Source organism: Hyperolius riggenbachi, chromosome 4 (assembly GCF_040937935.1).
Source record: "Hyperolius riggenbachi isolate aHypRig1 chromosome 4, aHypRig1.pri, whole genome shotgun sequence".
NCBI classification, from domain to species: Eukaryota; Metazoa; Chordata; class Amphibia; order Anura; family Hyperoliidae; genus Hyperolius; species Hyperolius riggenbachi.
Window position 1 is genome coordinate 41124458 of NC_090649.1, and position 14962 is coordinate 41139419.

At 45.9% G+C, this 14962-nt stretch overlaps 14 non-coding genes across 14 annotated transcripts; 8 read left to right on the top strand and 6 right to left on the bottom strand.

Moving 5' to 3' along the window:
• Nucleotides 1-111: 111 nt before the first annotated feature.
• Nucleotides 112-184, top strand: TRNAK-CUU (transfer RNA lysine (anticodon CUU)). The gene has a single exon. It is a non-coding gene; the product is annotated as a tRNA-Lys (tRNA).
• A 1548-nt stretch (nt 185-1732) lies between these two features.
• TRNAK-CUU (transfer RNA lysine (anticodon CUU)) lies at nt 1733-1805 on the top strand. The gene has a single exon. It is a non-coding gene; the product is annotated as a tRNA-Lys (tRNA).
• A 1548-nt stretch (nt 1806-3353) lies between these two features.
• On the top strand, nt 3354-3426 carry TRNAK-CUU (transfer RNA lysine (anticodon CUU)). The gene has a single exon. It is a non-coding gene; the product is annotated as a tRNA-Lys (tRNA).
• Nucleotides 3427-4769: 1343 nt separating this feature from the next.
• Nucleotides 4770-4840, bottom strand: TRNAG-GCC (transfer RNA glycine (anticodon GCC)). The gene has a single exon. It is a non-coding gene; the product is annotated as a tRNA-Gly (tRNA).
• Nucleotides 4841-4978: 138 nt separating this feature from the next.
• TRNAK-CUU (transfer RNA lysine (anticodon CUU)) lies at nt 4979-5051 on the top strand. The gene has a single exon. It is a non-coding gene; the product is annotated as a tRNA-Lys (tRNA).
• A 1343-nt stretch (nt 5052-6394) lies between these two features.
• Nucleotides 6395-6465, bottom strand: TRNAG-GCC (transfer RNA glycine (anticodon GCC)). Its single transcript has one exon. It is a non-coding gene; the product is annotated as a tRNA-Gly (tRNA).
• Nucleotides 6466-6599: 134 nt separating this feature from the next.
• On the top strand, nt 6600-6672 carry TRNAK-CUU (transfer RNA lysine (anticodon CUU)). Its single transcript has one exon. It is a non-coding gene; the product is annotated as a tRNA-Lys (tRNA).
• Nucleotides 6673-7995: 1323 nt separating this feature from the next.
• On the bottom strand, nt 7996-8066 carry TRNAG-GCC (transfer RNA glycine (anticodon GCC)). The gene has a single exon. It is a non-coding gene; the product is annotated as a tRNA-Gly (tRNA).
• Nucleotides 8067-8200: 134 nt separating this feature from the next.
• On the top strand, nt 8201-8273 carry TRNAK-CUU (transfer RNA lysine (anticodon CUU)). Its single transcript has one exon. It is a non-coding gene; the product is annotated as a tRNA-Lys (tRNA).
• Nucleotides 8274-9616: 1343 nt separating this feature from the next.
• Nucleotides 9617-9687, bottom strand: TRNAG-GCC (transfer RNA glycine (anticodon GCC)). Its single transcript has one exon. It is a non-coding gene; the product is annotated as a tRNA-Gly (tRNA).
• Nucleotides 9688-11442: 1755 nt separating this feature from the next.
• TRNAK-CUU (transfer RNA lysine (anticodon CUU)) lies at nt 11443-11515 on the top strand. The gene has a single exon. It is a non-coding gene; the product is annotated as a tRNA-Lys (tRNA).
• A 1343-nt stretch (nt 11516-12858) lies between these two features.
• Nucleotides 12859-12929, bottom strand: TRNAG-GCC (transfer RNA glycine (anticodon GCC)). The gene has a single exon. It is a non-coding gene; the product is annotated as a tRNA-Gly (tRNA).
• A 1553-nt stretch (nt 12930-14482) lies between these two features.
• Nucleotides 14483-14553, bottom strand: TRNAG-GCC (transfer RNA glycine (anticodon GCC)). The gene has a single exon. It is a non-coding gene; the product is annotated as a tRNA-Gly (tRNA).
• A 134-nt stretch (nt 14554-14687) lies between these two features.
• Nucleotides 14688-14760, top strand: TRNAK-CUU (transfer RNA lysine (anticodon CUU)). Its single transcript has one exon. It is a non-coding gene; the product is annotated as a tRNA-Lys (tRNA).
• Nucleotides 14761-14962: the final 202 nt, after the last annotated feature.

Sequence of the window (14962 nt, forward strand, 5' to 3'; positions counted from 1 at the left end):
AAAACGTGGCCAGCCAAATCAGGCCATACAAGATTGCCTTCTTCTGTGCGGATGGCAAAGGTGAGGCTGGCGCCATTTTGCAATTTTTGACATTTCAGCTCAAGCAAGCAAGCCCGGCTAGCTCAGTCGGTAGAGCATGAGACTCTTAATCTCAGGGTCGTGGGTTCGAGCCCCACGTTGGGCGATCAAAGCTTCTCCTTTTACTTTCTACTAGGCAGAGCTCCTCCAAAACGATTACAAACCATCACCAGGCCATCACTTCCTCTTTCACATGCCACTCCCCACTCCCTTTGCTAACAAACGAAAATGTCATCTCAGCTTTCCCCTTCACTTTTACTCACACAACCTCTTTTAACAACTTTTCAGCAAAAGTGCTTCACCACCCCAAGAAAGAGAAAAACACTCCTTCTTACAATCTTACTCATCTTTCCTATACTACTTTTCTTATCTGCTTTTCCCAGATTTCCGTTGGCTTTACTCCAGTCCTTTTGTCAAGGAGAGACTTACAATCAATCACTTGACAAGGAACAACCACCTGAAAGATACTCATTCTCGTATGCCTGGTGCACACCATGCAATTCCCCATCAGATAGATGGGCCGATAGATCCTTTCCGACAGACACGATCGGATTTCCGTTCGGATTTCCGATCACTACTATGCAAATCCATCAGAAAAACGATCGGAAATCAGATCGGACCTGCCGGAAATCATCTGTTCGACCCATCTATCTGACAGGCATTGGTATGGTGTGTATTAGGCTTTGCACTCCAAAGGTGCTCACATAGCAGTATGAGGAGGGCACTCTGCACACGGCCTGAGATTTAGCTGAGAGGATTGAAAAAAAGGAAGTTGCTCTTTCCCTTAACTTGTTTTTAGATGAGGTACTTCCCAACAAAAGTTACAAACCAAAAAGCCTTTCAGTCCCGGCAAGCAAAAAAAGTGGTTGCTTTCATTTGACTTAAGTTTGTTACTACTTTTTTTTCTGTACTTTTAGTATGTTTTCTTAATTGCTAGGTGCTGGGAAAGCAAGTTGTAGGTAAGCTGACACAACATCTCAACATCTACTGTGAGAAAACTCAGGACAAAAGTAGAATGAATGAGGGCCTAGAGAGAACGTTCCAAATTTGAGCAAGGCCCTGAGTAGAGTGCAAAGACAACAAGGCAAAAAGTTGTAAAACAACACCAGATGAGCAGATGCTGCTGACTTGGCATTTCCGAGGCTTTTCTAGACAGTTAAAAAGAAGCCTAATAGGTGAGTACTGGAGAGGGAGAGATGCTGCACGTCACTGGCACTGCTAGAAGACATGCAAGGCCTTTGGGCACGCAAGTGTCCCAAGGCTGCTTTAACTTGTGTGTCTTAGAGTCATGTTTGCTGGGTACTAGTGTCCCTCTTCTCGACTGTCAGCCAGCACTGTGGCCAAGTGCCACGGTGACTCTTGCAAATGTCCTTAAATGGCTTCTGGCCTGCAGAGATGTCTTAAGCTTGAGAAGTGCAAAGTGTGGAGGTGTGCCAAAATCCTAGCATTTGCATTGGCCGGGAATCAAACCCAGACCTCCCGCGTGGCAGGCGAGAATTCTACCACTGAACCACCAATGCCTTGCCCTGTTACTCGGTGCTGAAAAACGTGGCCAGCCAAATCAGGCCATACAAGATTGCCTTCTTCTGTGCGGATGGCAAAGGTGAGGCTGGTGCCATTTTGCAATTTTTGACATTTCAGCTCAAGCAAGCAAGCCCGGCTAGCTCAGTCGGTAGAGCATGAGACTCTTAATCTCAGGGTCGTGGGTTCGAGCCCCACGTTGGGCGATCAAAGCTTCTCCTTTTACTTTCTACTAGGCAGAGCTCCTCCAAAACGATTACAAACCATCACCAGGCCATCACTTCCTCTTTCACATGCCACTCCCCACTCCCTTTGCTAACAAACGAAAATGTCATCTCAGCTTTCCCCTTCACTTTTACTCACACAACCTCTTTTAACAACTTTTCAGCAAAAGTGCTTCACCACCCCAAGAAAGAGAAAAACACTCCTTCTTACAATCTTACTCATCTTTCCTATACTACTTTTCTTATCTGCTTTTCACAGCTTTCCGTTGGCTTTACTCCAGTCCTTTTGTCAAGGAGAGACTTACAATCAATCACTTGACAAGGAACAACCACCTGAAAGATACTCATTCTCGTATGCCTGGTGCACACCATGCAATTCCCCATCAGATAGATGGGCCGATAGATCCTTTCCGACAGACAGGATCGGATTTCCGTTCGGATTTCCGATCACTACTATGCAAATCGATCAGAAAAACGATCGGAAATCAGATCGGACCTGCCGGAAATCATCTGTTCGACCCATCTATCTGACAGGCATTGGTATGGTGTGTATTAGGCTTTGCACTCCAAAGGTGCTCACATAGCAGTATGAGGAGGGCACTCTGCACACGGCCTGAGATTTAGCTGAGAGGATTGAAAAAAAGGAAGTTGCTCTTTCCCTTAACTTGTTTTTAGATGAGGTACTTCCCAACAAAAGTTACAAACCAAAAAGCCTTTCAGTCCCGGCAAGCAAAAAAAGTGGTTGCTTTCATTTGACTTAAGTTTGTTACTACTTTTTTTTCTGTACTTTTAGTATGTTTTCTTAATTGCTAGGTGCTGGGAAAGCAAGTTGTAGGTAAGCTGACACAACATCTCAACATCTACTGTGAGAAAACTCAGGACAAAAGTAGAATGAATGAGGGCCTAGAGAGAACGTTCCAAATTTGAGCAAGGCCCTGAGTAGAGTGCAAAGACAACAAGGCAAAAAGTTGTAAAACAACACCAGATGAGCAGATGCTGCTGACTTGGCATTTCCGAGGCTTTTCTAGACAGTTAAAAAGAAGCCTAATAGGTGAGTACTGGAGAGGGAGAGATGCTGCACGTCACTGGCACTGCTAGAAGACATGCAAAGCCTTTGGGCACGCAAGTGTCCCAAGGCTGCTTTAACTTGTGTGTCTTAGAGTCATGTTTGCTGGGTACTAGTGTCCCTCTTCTCGACTGTCAGCCAGCACTGTGGCCAAGTGCCACGGTGACTCTTGCAAATGTCCTTAAATGGCTTCTGGCCTGCAGAGATGTCTTAAGCTTGAGAAGTGCAAAGTGTGGAGGTGTGCCAAAATCCTAGCATTTGCATTGGCCGGGAATCAAACCCAGACCTCCCGCGTGGCAGGCGAGAATTCTACCACTGAACCACCAATGCCTTGCCCTGTTGCTCGGTGCTGAAAAACGTGGCCAGCCAAATCAGGCCATACACGATTGCCTTCTTCTGTGCGGATGGCAAAGGTGAGGCTGGTGCCATTTTGCAATTTTTGACATTTCAGCTCAAGCAAGCAAGCCCGGCTAGCTCAGTCGGTAGAGCATGAGACTCTTAATCTCAGGGTCGTGGGTTCGAGCCCCACGTTGGGCGATCAAAGCTTCTCCTTTTACTTTCTACTAGGCAGAGCTCCTCCAAAACGATTACAAACCATCACCAGGCCATCACTTCCTCTTTCACATGCCACTCCCCACTCCCTTTGCTAACAAACGAAAATGTCATCTCAGCTTTCCCCTTCACTTTTACTCACACAACCTCTTTTAACAACTTTTCAGCAAAAGTGCTTCACCACCCCAAGAAAGAGAAAAACACTCCTTCTTACAATCTTACTCATCTTTCCTATACTACTTTTCTTATCTGCTTTTCACAGCTTTCCGTTGGCTTTACTCCAGTCCTTTTGTCAAGGAGAGACTTACAATCAATCACTTGACAAGGAACAACCACCTGAAAGATACTCATTCTCGTATGCCTGGTGCACACCATGCAATTCCCCATCAGATAGATGGGCCGATAGATCCTTTCCGACAGACAGGATCGGATTTCCGTTCGGATTTCCGATCACTACTATGCAAATCGATCAGAAAAACGATCGGAAATCAGATCGGACCTGCCGGAAATCATCTGTTCGACCCATCTATCTGACAGGCATTGGTATGGTGTGTATTAGGCTTTGCACTCCAAAGGTGCTCACATAGCAGTATGAGGAGGGCACTCTGCACACGGCCTGAGATTTAGCTGAGAGGATTGAAAAAAAGGAAGTTGCTCTTTCCCTTAACTTGTTTTTAGATGAGGTACTTCCCAACAAAAGTTACAAACCAAAAAGCCTTTCAGTCCCGGCAAGCAAAAAAAGTGGTTGCTTTCATTTGACTTAAGTTTGTTACTACTTTTTTTTCTGTACTTTTAGTATGTTTTCTTAATTGCTAGGTGCTGGGAAAGCAAGTTGTAGGTAAGCTGACACAACATCTCAACATCTACTGTGAGAAAACTCAGGACAAAAGTAGAATGAATGAGGGCCTAGAGAGAACGTTCCAAATTTGAGCAAGGCCCTGAGTAGAGTGCAAAGACAACAAGGCAAAAAGTTGTAAAACAACACCAGATGAGCAGATGCTGCTGACTTGGCATTTCCGAGGCTTTTCTAGACAGTTAAAAAGAAGCCTAATAGGTGAGTACTGGAGAGGGAGAGATGCTGCACGTCACTGGCACTGCTAGAAGACATGCAAGGCCTTTGGGCACGCAAGTGTCCCAAGGCTGCTTTAACTTGTGTGTCTTAGAGTCATGTTTGCTGGGTACTAGTGTCCCTCTTCTCGACTGTCAGCCAGCACTGTGGCCAAGTGCCACGGTGACTCTTGCAAATGTCCTTAAATGGCTTCTGGCCTGCAGAGATGTCTTAAGCTTGAGAAGTGCAAAGTGTGGAGGTGTGCCAAAAGCCTAGCATTTGCATTGGCCGGGAATCGAACCCGGGCCTCCCGCGTGGCAGGCGAGAATTCTACCACTGAACCACCAATGCCTTGCCCTGTTGCTCGGTGCTGAAAAACGTGGCCAGCCAAATCAGGCCATACAAGATTGCCTTCTTCTGTGCGGATGGCAAAGGTGAGGCTGGCGCCATTTTGCAATTTTTGACATTTCAGCTCAAGCAAGCAAGCAAGCCCGGCTAGCTCAGTCGGTAGAGCATGAGACTCTTAATCTCAGGGTCGTGGGTTCGAGCCCCACGTTGGGCGATCAAAGCTTCTCCTTTTACTTTCTACTAGGCAGAGCTCCTCCAAAACGATTACAAACCATCACCAGGCCATCACTTCCTCTTTCACATGCCACTCCCCACTCCCTTTGCTAACAAACGAAAATGTCATCTCAGCTTTCCCCTTCACTTTTACTCACACAACCTCTTTTAACAACTTTTCAGCAAAAGTGCTTCACCACCCCAAGAAAGAGAAAAACACTCCTTCTTACAATCTTACTCATCTTTCCTATACTACTTTTCTTATCTGCTTTTCCCAGATTTCCGTTGGCTTTACTCCAGTCCTTTTGTCAAGGAGAGACTTACAATCAATCACTTGACAAGGAACAACCACCTGAAAGATACTTATTCTCGTATGCCTGGTGCACACCATGCAATTCCCCATCAGATAGATGGGACGATAGATCCTTTCCGACAGACACGATCGGATTTCTTTTCGGATTTCCGATCACTACTATGCAAATCAATCAGAAAAACGATCGGAAATCAGATCGGACCTGCCGGAAATCATCTGTTCGACCCATCTATCTGACAGGCATTGGTATGGTGTGTATTAGGCTTTGCACTCCAAAGGTGCTCACATAGCAGTATGAGGAGGGCACTCTGCACACGGCCTGAGATTTAGCTGAGAGGATTGAAAAAAAGGAAGTTGCTCTTTCCCTTAACTTGTTTTTAGATGAGGTACTTCCCAACAAAAGTTACAAACCAAAAAGCCTTTCAGTCCCGGCAAGCAAAAAAAGTGGTTGCTTTCATTTGACTTAAGTTTGTTACTACTTTTTTTTCTGTACTTTTTGTATGTTTTCTTAATTGCTAGGTGCTGGGAAAGCAAGTTGTAGGTAAGCTGACACAACATCTCAACATCTACTGTGAGAAAACTCAGGACAAAAGTAGAATGAATGAGGGCCTAGAGAGAACGCTCCAAATTTGAGCAAGGCCCTGAGTAGAGTGCAAAGACAACAAGGCAAAAAGTTGTAAAACAACACCAGATGAGCAGATGCTGCTGACTTGGCATTTCCGAGGCTTTTCTAGACAGTTAAAAAGAAGCCTAATAGGTGAGTACTGGAGAGGGAGAGATGCTGCACGTCACTGGCACTGCTAGAAGACATGCAAGGCCTTTGGGCACGCAAGTGTCCCAAGGCTGCTTTAACTTGTGTGTCTTAGAGTCATGTTTGCTGGGTACTAGTGTCCCTCTTCTCGACTGTCAGCCAGCACTGTGGCCAAGTGCCATGGTGACTCTTGCAAATGTCCTTAAATGGCTTCTGGCCTGCAGAGATGTCTTAAGCTTGAGAAGTGCAAAGTGTGGAGGTGTGCCAAAATCCTAGCATTTGCATTGGCCGGGAATCGAACCCGGGCCTCCCGCGTGGCAGGCGAGAATTCTACCACTGAACCACCAATGCCTTGCCCTGTTGCTCGGTGCTGAAAAACGTGGCCAGCCAAATCAGGCCATACAAGATTGCCTTCTTCTGTGCGGATGGCAAAGGTGAGGCTGGCGCCATTTTGCAATTTTTGACATTTCAGCTCTAGCAAGCAAGCCCGGCTAGCTCAGTCGGTAGAGCATGAGACTCTTAATCTCAGGGTCGTGGGTTCGAGCCCCACGTTGGGCGATCAAAGCTTCTCCTTTTACTTTCTACTAGGCAGAGCTCCTCCAAAACGATTACAAACCATCACCAGGCCATCACTTCCTCTTTCACATGCCACTCCCCACTCCCTTTGCTAACAAACGAAAATGTCATCTCAGCTTTCCCCTTCACTTTTACTCACACAACCTCTTTTAACAACTTTTCAGCAAAAGTGCTTCACCACCCCAAGAAAGAGAAAAACACTCCTTACAATCTTACTCATCTTTCCTATACTACTTTTCTTATCTGCTTTTCCCAGATTTCCGTTGGCTTTACTCCAGTCCTTTTGTCAAGGAGAGACTTACAATCAATCACTTGACAAGGAACAACCACCTGAAAGATACTCATTCTCGTATGCCTGGTGCACACCATGCAATTCCCCATCAGATAGATGGGCCGATAGATCCTTTCCGACAGACACGATCGGATTTCACTACTATGCAAATCAATCAGAAAAACGATCGGAAATCAGATCGGACCTGCCGGAAATCATCTGTTCGACCCATCTATCTGACAGGCATTGGTATGGTGTGTATTAGGCTTTGCACTCCAAAGGTGCTCACATAGCAGTATGAGGAGGGCACTCTGCACACGGCCTGAGATTTAGCTGAGAGGATTGAAAAAAAGGAAGTTGCTCTTTCCCTTAACTTGTTTTTAGATGAGGTACTTCCCAACAAAAGTTACAAACCAAAAAGCCTTTCAGTCCCGGCAAGCAAAAAAAGTGGTTGCTTTCATTTGACTTAAGTTTGTTACTACTTTTTTTTCTGTACTTTTAGTATGTTTTCTTAATTGCTAGGTGCTGGGAAAGCAAGTTGTAGGTAAGCTGACACAACATCTCAACATCTACTGTGAGAAAACTCAGGACAAAAGTAGAATGAATGAGGGCCTAGAGAGAACGTTCCAAATTTGAGCAAGGCCCTGAGTAGAGTGCAAAGACAACAAGGCAAAAAGTTGTAAAACAACACCAGATGAGCAGATGCTGCTGACTTGGCATTTCCGAGGCTTTTCTAGACAGTTAAAAAGAAGCCTAATAGGTGAGTACTGGAGAGGGAGAGATGCTGCACGTCACTGGCACTGCTAGAAGACATGCAAGGCCTTTGGGCACGCAAGTGTCCCAAGGCTGCTTTAAGTTGTGTGTCTTAGAGTCATGTTTGCTGGGTACTAGTGTCCCTCTTCTCGACTGTCAGCCAGCACTGTGGCCAAGTGCCATGGTGACTCTTGCAAATGTCCTTAAATGGCTTCTGGCCTGCAGAGATGTCTTAAGCTTGAGAAGTGCAAAGTGTGGAGGTGTGCCAAAATCCTAGCATTTGCATTGGCCGGGAATCGAACCCGGGCCTCCCGCGTGGCAGGCGAGAATTCTACCACTGAACCACCAATGCCTTGCCCTGTTGCTCGGTGCTGAAAAACGTGGCCAGCCAAATCAGGCCATACAAGATTGCCTTCTTCTGTGCGGATGGCAAAGGTGAGGCTGGCGCCATTTTGCAATTTTTGACATTTCAGCTCAAGCAAGCAAGCCCGGCTAGCTCAGTCGGTAGAGCATGAGACTCTTAATCTCAGGGTCGTGGGTTCGAGCCCCACGTTGGGCGATCAAAGCTTCTCCTTTTACTTTCTACTAGGCAGAGCTCCTCCAAAACGATTACAAACCATCACCAGGCCATCACTTCCTCTTTCACATGCCACTCCCCACTCCCTTTGCTAACAAACGAAAATGTCATCTCAGCTTTCCCCTTCACTTTTACTCACACAACCTCTTTTAACAACTTTTCAGCAAAAGTGCTTCACCACCCCAAGAAAGAGAAAAACACTCCTTCTTACAATCTTACTCATCTTTCCTATACTACTTTTCTTATCTGCTTTTCCCAGATTTCCGTTGGCTTTACTCCAGTCCTTTTGTCAAGGAGAGACTTACAATCAATCACTTGACAAGGAACAACCACCTGAAAGATACTCATTCTCGTATGCCTGGTGCACACCATGCAATTCCCCATCAGATAGATGGGCCGATAGATCCTTTCCGACAGACACGATCGGATTTCCGTTCGGATTTCTGATCACTACTATGCAAATCAATCAGAAAAACGATCGGAAATCAGATCGGACCTGCCGGAAATCATCTGTTCGACCCATCTATCTGACAGGCATTGGTATGGTGTGTATTAGGCTTTGCACTCCAAAGGTGCTCACATAGCAGTATGAGGAGGGCACTCTGCACACGGCCTGAGATTTAGCTGAGAGGACTGAAAAAAAGGAAGTTGCTCTTTCCCTTAACTTGTTTTTAGATGAGGTACTTCCCAACAAAAGTTACAAACCAAAAAGCCTTTCAGTCCCGGCAAGCAAAAAAAGTGGTTGCTTTCATTTGACTTAAGTTTGTTACTACTTTTTTTTCTGTACTTTTAGTATGTTTTCTTAATTGCTAGGTGCTGGGAAAGCAAGTTGTAGGTAAGCTGACACAACATCTCAACATCTACTGTGAGAAAACTCAGGACAAAAGTAGAATGAATGAGGGCCTAGAGAGAACGTTCCAAATTTGAGCAAGGCCCTGAGTAGAGTGCAAAGACAACAAGGCAAAAAGTTGTAAAACAACACCAGATGAGCAGATGCTGCTGACTTGGCATTTCCGAGGCTTTTCTAGACAGTTAAAAAGAAGCCTAATAGGTGAGTACTGGAGAGGGAGAGATGCTGCACGTCACTGGCACTGCTAGAAGACATGCAAGGCCTTTGGGCACGCAAGTGTCCCAAGGCTGCTTTAACTTGTGTGTCTTAGAGTCATGTTTGCTGGGTACTAGTGTCCCTCTTCTCGACTGTCAGCCAGCACTGTGGCCAAGTGCCACGGTGACTCTTGCAAATGTCCTTAAATGGCTTCTGGCCTGCAGAGATGTCTTAAGCTTGAGAAGTGCAAAGTGTGGAGGTGTGCCAAAATCCTAGCATTTGCATTGGCCGGGAATCGAACCCGGGCCTCCCGCGTGGCAGGCGAGAATTCTACCACTGAACCACCAATGCCTTGCCCTGTTGCTCGGTGCTGAAAAACGTGGCCAGCCAAATCAGGCCATACAAGATTGCCTTCTTCTGTGCGGATGGCAAATGTGAGGCTGGCGCCATTTTGCAATTTTTGACATTTCAGCTCAAGCAAGCAAGCCCGGCTAGCTCAGTCGGTAGAGCATGAGACTCTTAATCTCAGGGTCGTGGGTTCGAGCCCCACATTGGGCGATCAAAGCTTCTACTTTTACTTTCTACTAGGCAGAGCTCCTCCAAAACGATTACAAACCATCACCAGGCCATCACTTCCTCTTTCACATGCCACTCCCCACTCCCTTTGCTAACAAACGAAAATGTCATCTCAGCTTTCCCCTTCACTTTTACTCACACAACCTCTTTTAACAACTTTTCAGCAAAAGTGCTTCACCACCCCAAGAAAGAGAAAAACACTCCTTCTTACAATCTTACTCATCTTTCCTATACTACTTTTCTTATCTGCTTTTCCCAGATTTCCGTTGGCTTTACTCCAGTCCTTTTGTCAAGGAGAGACTTACAATCAATCACTTGACAAGGAACAACCACCTGAAAGATACTCATTCTCGTATGCCTGGTGCACACCATGCAATTCCCCATCAGATAGATGGGCCGATAGATCCTTTCCGACAGACACGATCGGATTTCCGTTCGGATTTCCGATCACTACTATGCAAATCAATCAGAAAAACGATCGGAAATCAGATCGGACCTGCCGGAAATCATCTGTTCGACCCATCTATCTGACAGGCATTGGTATGGTGTGTATTAGGCTTTGCACTCCAAAGGTGCTCACATAGCAGTATGAGGAGGGCACTCTGCACACGGCCTGAGATTTAGCTGAGAGGATTGAAAAAAAGGAAGTTGCTCTTTCCCTTAACTTGTTTTTAGATGAGGTACTTCCCAACAAAAGTTACAAACCAAAAAGCCTTTCAGTCCCGGCAAGCAAAAAAAGTGGTTGCTTTCATTTGACTTAAGTTTGTTACTACTTTTTTTTCTGTACTTTTAGTATGTTTTCTTAATTGCTAGGTGCTGGGAAAGCAAGTTGTAGGTAAGCTGACACAACATCTCAACATCTACTGTGAGAAAACTCAGGACAAAAGTAGAATGAATGAGGGCCTAGAGAGAACGTTCCAAATTTGAGCAAGGCCCTGAGTAGAGTGCAAAGACAACAAGGCAAAAAGTTGTAAAACAACACCAGATGAGCAGATGCTGCTGACTTGGCATTTCCGAGGCTTTTCTAGACAGTTAAAAAGAAGCCTAATAGGTGAGTACTGGAGAGGGAGAGATGCTGCACGTCACTGGCACTGCTAGAAGACATGCAAGGCCTTTGGGCACGCAAGTGTCCCAAGGCTGCTTTAACTTGTGTGTCTTAGAGTCATGTTTGCTGGGTACTAGTGTCCCTCTTCTCGACTGTCAGCCAGCACTGTGGCCAAGTGCCATGGTGACTCTTGCAAATGTCCTTAAATGGCTTCTGGCCTGCAGAGATGTCTTAAGCTTGAGAAGTGCAAAGTGTGGAGGTGTGCCAAAATCCTAGCATTTGCATTGGCCGGGAATCGAACCCGGTCCTCCCGCGTGGCAGGCGAGAATTCTACCACTGAACCACCAATGCCTTGCCCTGTTGCTCGGTGCTGAAAAACGTGGCCAGCCAAATCAGGCCATACAAGATTGCCTTCTTCTGTGCGGATGGCAAAGGTGAGGCTGGCGCCATTTTGCAATTTTTGACATTTCAGCTCAAGCAAGCAAGCCCGGCTAGCTCAGTCGGTAGAGCATGAGACTCTTAATCTCAGGGTCGTGGGTTCGAGCCCCACGTTGGGCGATCAAAGCTTCTCCTTTTACTTTCTACTAGGCAGAGCTCCTCCAAAACGATTACAAACCATCACCAGGCCATCACTTCCTCTTTCACATGCCACTCCCCACTCCCTTTGCTAACAAACGAAAATGTCATCTCAGCTTTCCCCTTCACTTTTACTCACACAACCTCTTTTAACAACTTTTCAGCAAAAGTGCTTCACCACCCCAAGAAAGAGAAAAACACTCCTTCTTACAATCTTACTCATCTTTCCTATACTACTTTTCTTATCTGCTTTTCCCAGATTTCCGTTGGCTTTACTCCAGTCCTTTTGTCAAGGAGAGACTTACAATCAATCACTTGACAAGGAACAACCACCTGAAAGATACTCATTCTCGTATGCCTGGTGCACACCATGCAATTCCCCATCAGATAGATGGGACGATAGATCCTTTCCGACAGACACGATCGGATTTCCGTTCGGATTTCCGATCACTACTATGCAAATCAATCAGAAAAACGATCGGAAATCAGATCGGACCTGCCGGAAATCATCTGTTCGACCCATCTATCTGACAGGCATTGGTATGGTGTGTATTAGGCTTTGCACTCCAAAGGTGCTCACATAGCAGTATGAGGAGGGCACTCTGCACACGGCCTGAGATTTAGCTGAGAGGACTGAAAAAAAGGAAGTTGCTCTTTCCCTTAACTTGTTTTTAGATGAGGTACTTCCCAACAAAAGTTACAAACCAAAAAGCCTTTCAGTCCCGGCAAGCAAAAAAAGTGGTTGCTTTCATTTGACTTAAGTTTGTTACTACTTTTTTTTCTGTACTTTTAGTATGTTTTCTTAATTGCTAGGTGCTGGGAAAGCAAGTTGTAGGTAAGCTGACACAACATCTCAACATCTACTGTAAGAAAACTCAGGACAAAAGTAGAATGAATGAGGGCCTAGAGAGAACGTTCCAAATTTGAGCAAGGCCCTGAGTAGAGTGCAAAGACAACAAGGCAAAAAGTTGTAAAACAACACCAGATGAGCAGATGCTGCTGACTTGGCATTTCCGAGGCTTTTCTAGACAGTTAAAAAGAAGCCTAATAGGTGAGTACTGGAGAGGGAGAGATGCTGCACGTCACTGGCACTGCTAGAAGACATGCAAGGCCTTTGGGCACGCAAGTGTCCCAAGGCTGCTTTAACTTGTGTGTCTTAGAGTCATGTTTGCTGGGTACTAGTGTCCCTCTTCTCGACTGTCAGCCAGCACTGTGGCCAAGTGCCACGGTGACTCTTGCAAATGTCCTTAAATGGCTTCTGGCCTGCAGAGATGTCTTAGGCTTGAGAAGTGCAAAGTGTGGAGGTGTGCCAAAATCCTAGCATTTGCATTGGCCGGGAATCGAACCCGGGCCTCCCGCGTGGCAGGCAAGAATTCTACCACTGAACCACCAATGCCTTGCCCTGTTGCTCGGTGCTGAAAAACGTGGCCAGCCAAATCAGGCCATACAAGATTGCCTTCTTCTGTGCGGATGGCAAAGGTGAGGCTGGCGCCATTTTGCAATTTTTGACATTTCAGCTCAAGCAAGCAAGCAAGCCCGGCTAGCTCAGTCGGTAGAGCATGAGACTCTTAATCTCAGGGTTGTGGGATCGAGCCCCACGTTGGGCGATCAAAGCTTCTCCTTTTACTTTCTACTAGGCAGAGCTCCTCCAAAACGATTACAAACCATCACCAGGCCATCACTTCCTCTTTCACATGCCACTCCCCACTCCCTTTGCTAACAAACGAAAATGTCATCTCAGCTTTCCCCTTCACTTTTACTCACACAACCTCTTTTAACAACTTTTCAGCAAAAGTGCTTCACCACCCCAAGAAAGAAAAACACTCCTTCTTACAATCTTACTCATCTTTCCTATACTACTTTTTTTTATCTGCTTTTCCCAGATTTCCGTTGGCTTTACTCCAGTCCTTTTGTCAAGGAGAGACTTACAATCAATCACTTGACAAGGAACAACCACCTGAAAGATACTGATTCTCGTATGCCTGGTGCACACCATGCAATTCCCCATCAGATAGATGGGCCGATAGATCCTTTCCGACAGACACGATCGGATTTCCGTTCGGATTTCCGATCACTACTATGCAAATCAATCAGAAAAACGATCGGAAATCAGATTGGACCTGCCGGAAATCATCTGTTCGACCCATCTATCTGACAGGCATTGGTATGGTGTGTATTAGGCTTTGCACTCCAAAGGTGCTCACATAGCAGTATGAGGAGGGCACTCTGCACACGGCCTGAGATTTAGCTGAGAGGATTGAAAAAAAGGAAGTTGCTCTTTCCCTTAACTTGTTTTTAGATGAGGTACTTCCCAACAAAAGTTACAAACCAAAAAGCCTTTCAGTCCCGGCAAGCAAAAAAAGTGGTTGCTTTCATTTGACTTAAGTTTGTTACTACTTTTTTTTCTGTACTTTTAGTATGTTTTCTTAATTGCTAGGTGCTGGGAAAGCAAGTTGTAGGTAAGCTGACACAACATCTCAACATCTACTGTGAGAAAACTCAGGACAAAAGTAGAATGAATGAGGGCCTAGAGAGAACGCTCCAAATTTGAGCAAGGCCCTGAGTAGAGTGCAAAGACAACAAGGCAAAAAGTTGTAAAACAACACCAGATGAGCAGATGCTGCTGACTTGGCATTTCCGAGGCTTTTCTAGACAGTTAAAAAGAAGCCTAATAGGTGAGTACTGGAGAGGGAGAGATGCTGCACGTCACTGGCACTGCTAGAAGACATGCAAGGCCTTTGGGCACGCAAGTGTCCCAAGGCTGCTTTAACTTGTGTGTCTTAGAGTCATGTTTGCTGGGTACTAGTGTCCCTCTTCTCGACTGTCAGCCAGCACTGTGGCCAAGTGCCACGGTGACTCTTGCAAATGTCCTTAAATGGCTTCTGGCCTGCAGAGATGTCTTAAGCTTGAGAAGTGCAAAGTGTGGAGGTGTGCCAAAATCCTAGCATTTGCATTGGCCGGGAATCGAACCCGGGCCTCCCGCGTGGCAGGCGAGAATTCTACCACTGAACCACCAATGCCTTGCCCTGTTGCTCGGTGCTGAAAAACGTGGCCAGCCAAATCAGGCCATACAAGATTGCCTTCTTCTGTGCGGATGGCAAAGGTGAGGCTGGCGCCATTTTGCAATTTTTGACATTTCAGCTCAAGCAAGCAAGCCCGGCTAGCTCAGTCGGTAGAGCATGAGACTCTTAATCTCAGGGTCGTGGGTTCGAGCCCCACGTTGGGCGATCAAAGCTTCTCCTTTTACTTTCTACTAGGCAGAGTTCCTCCAAAACGATTACAAACCATCACCAGGCCATCACTTCCTCTTTCACATGCCACTCCCCACTCCCTTTGCTAACAAACGAAAATGTCATCTCAGCTTTCCCCTTCACTTTTACTCACACAACCTCTTTTAACAACTTTTCAGCAAAAGTGCTTCACCACCCC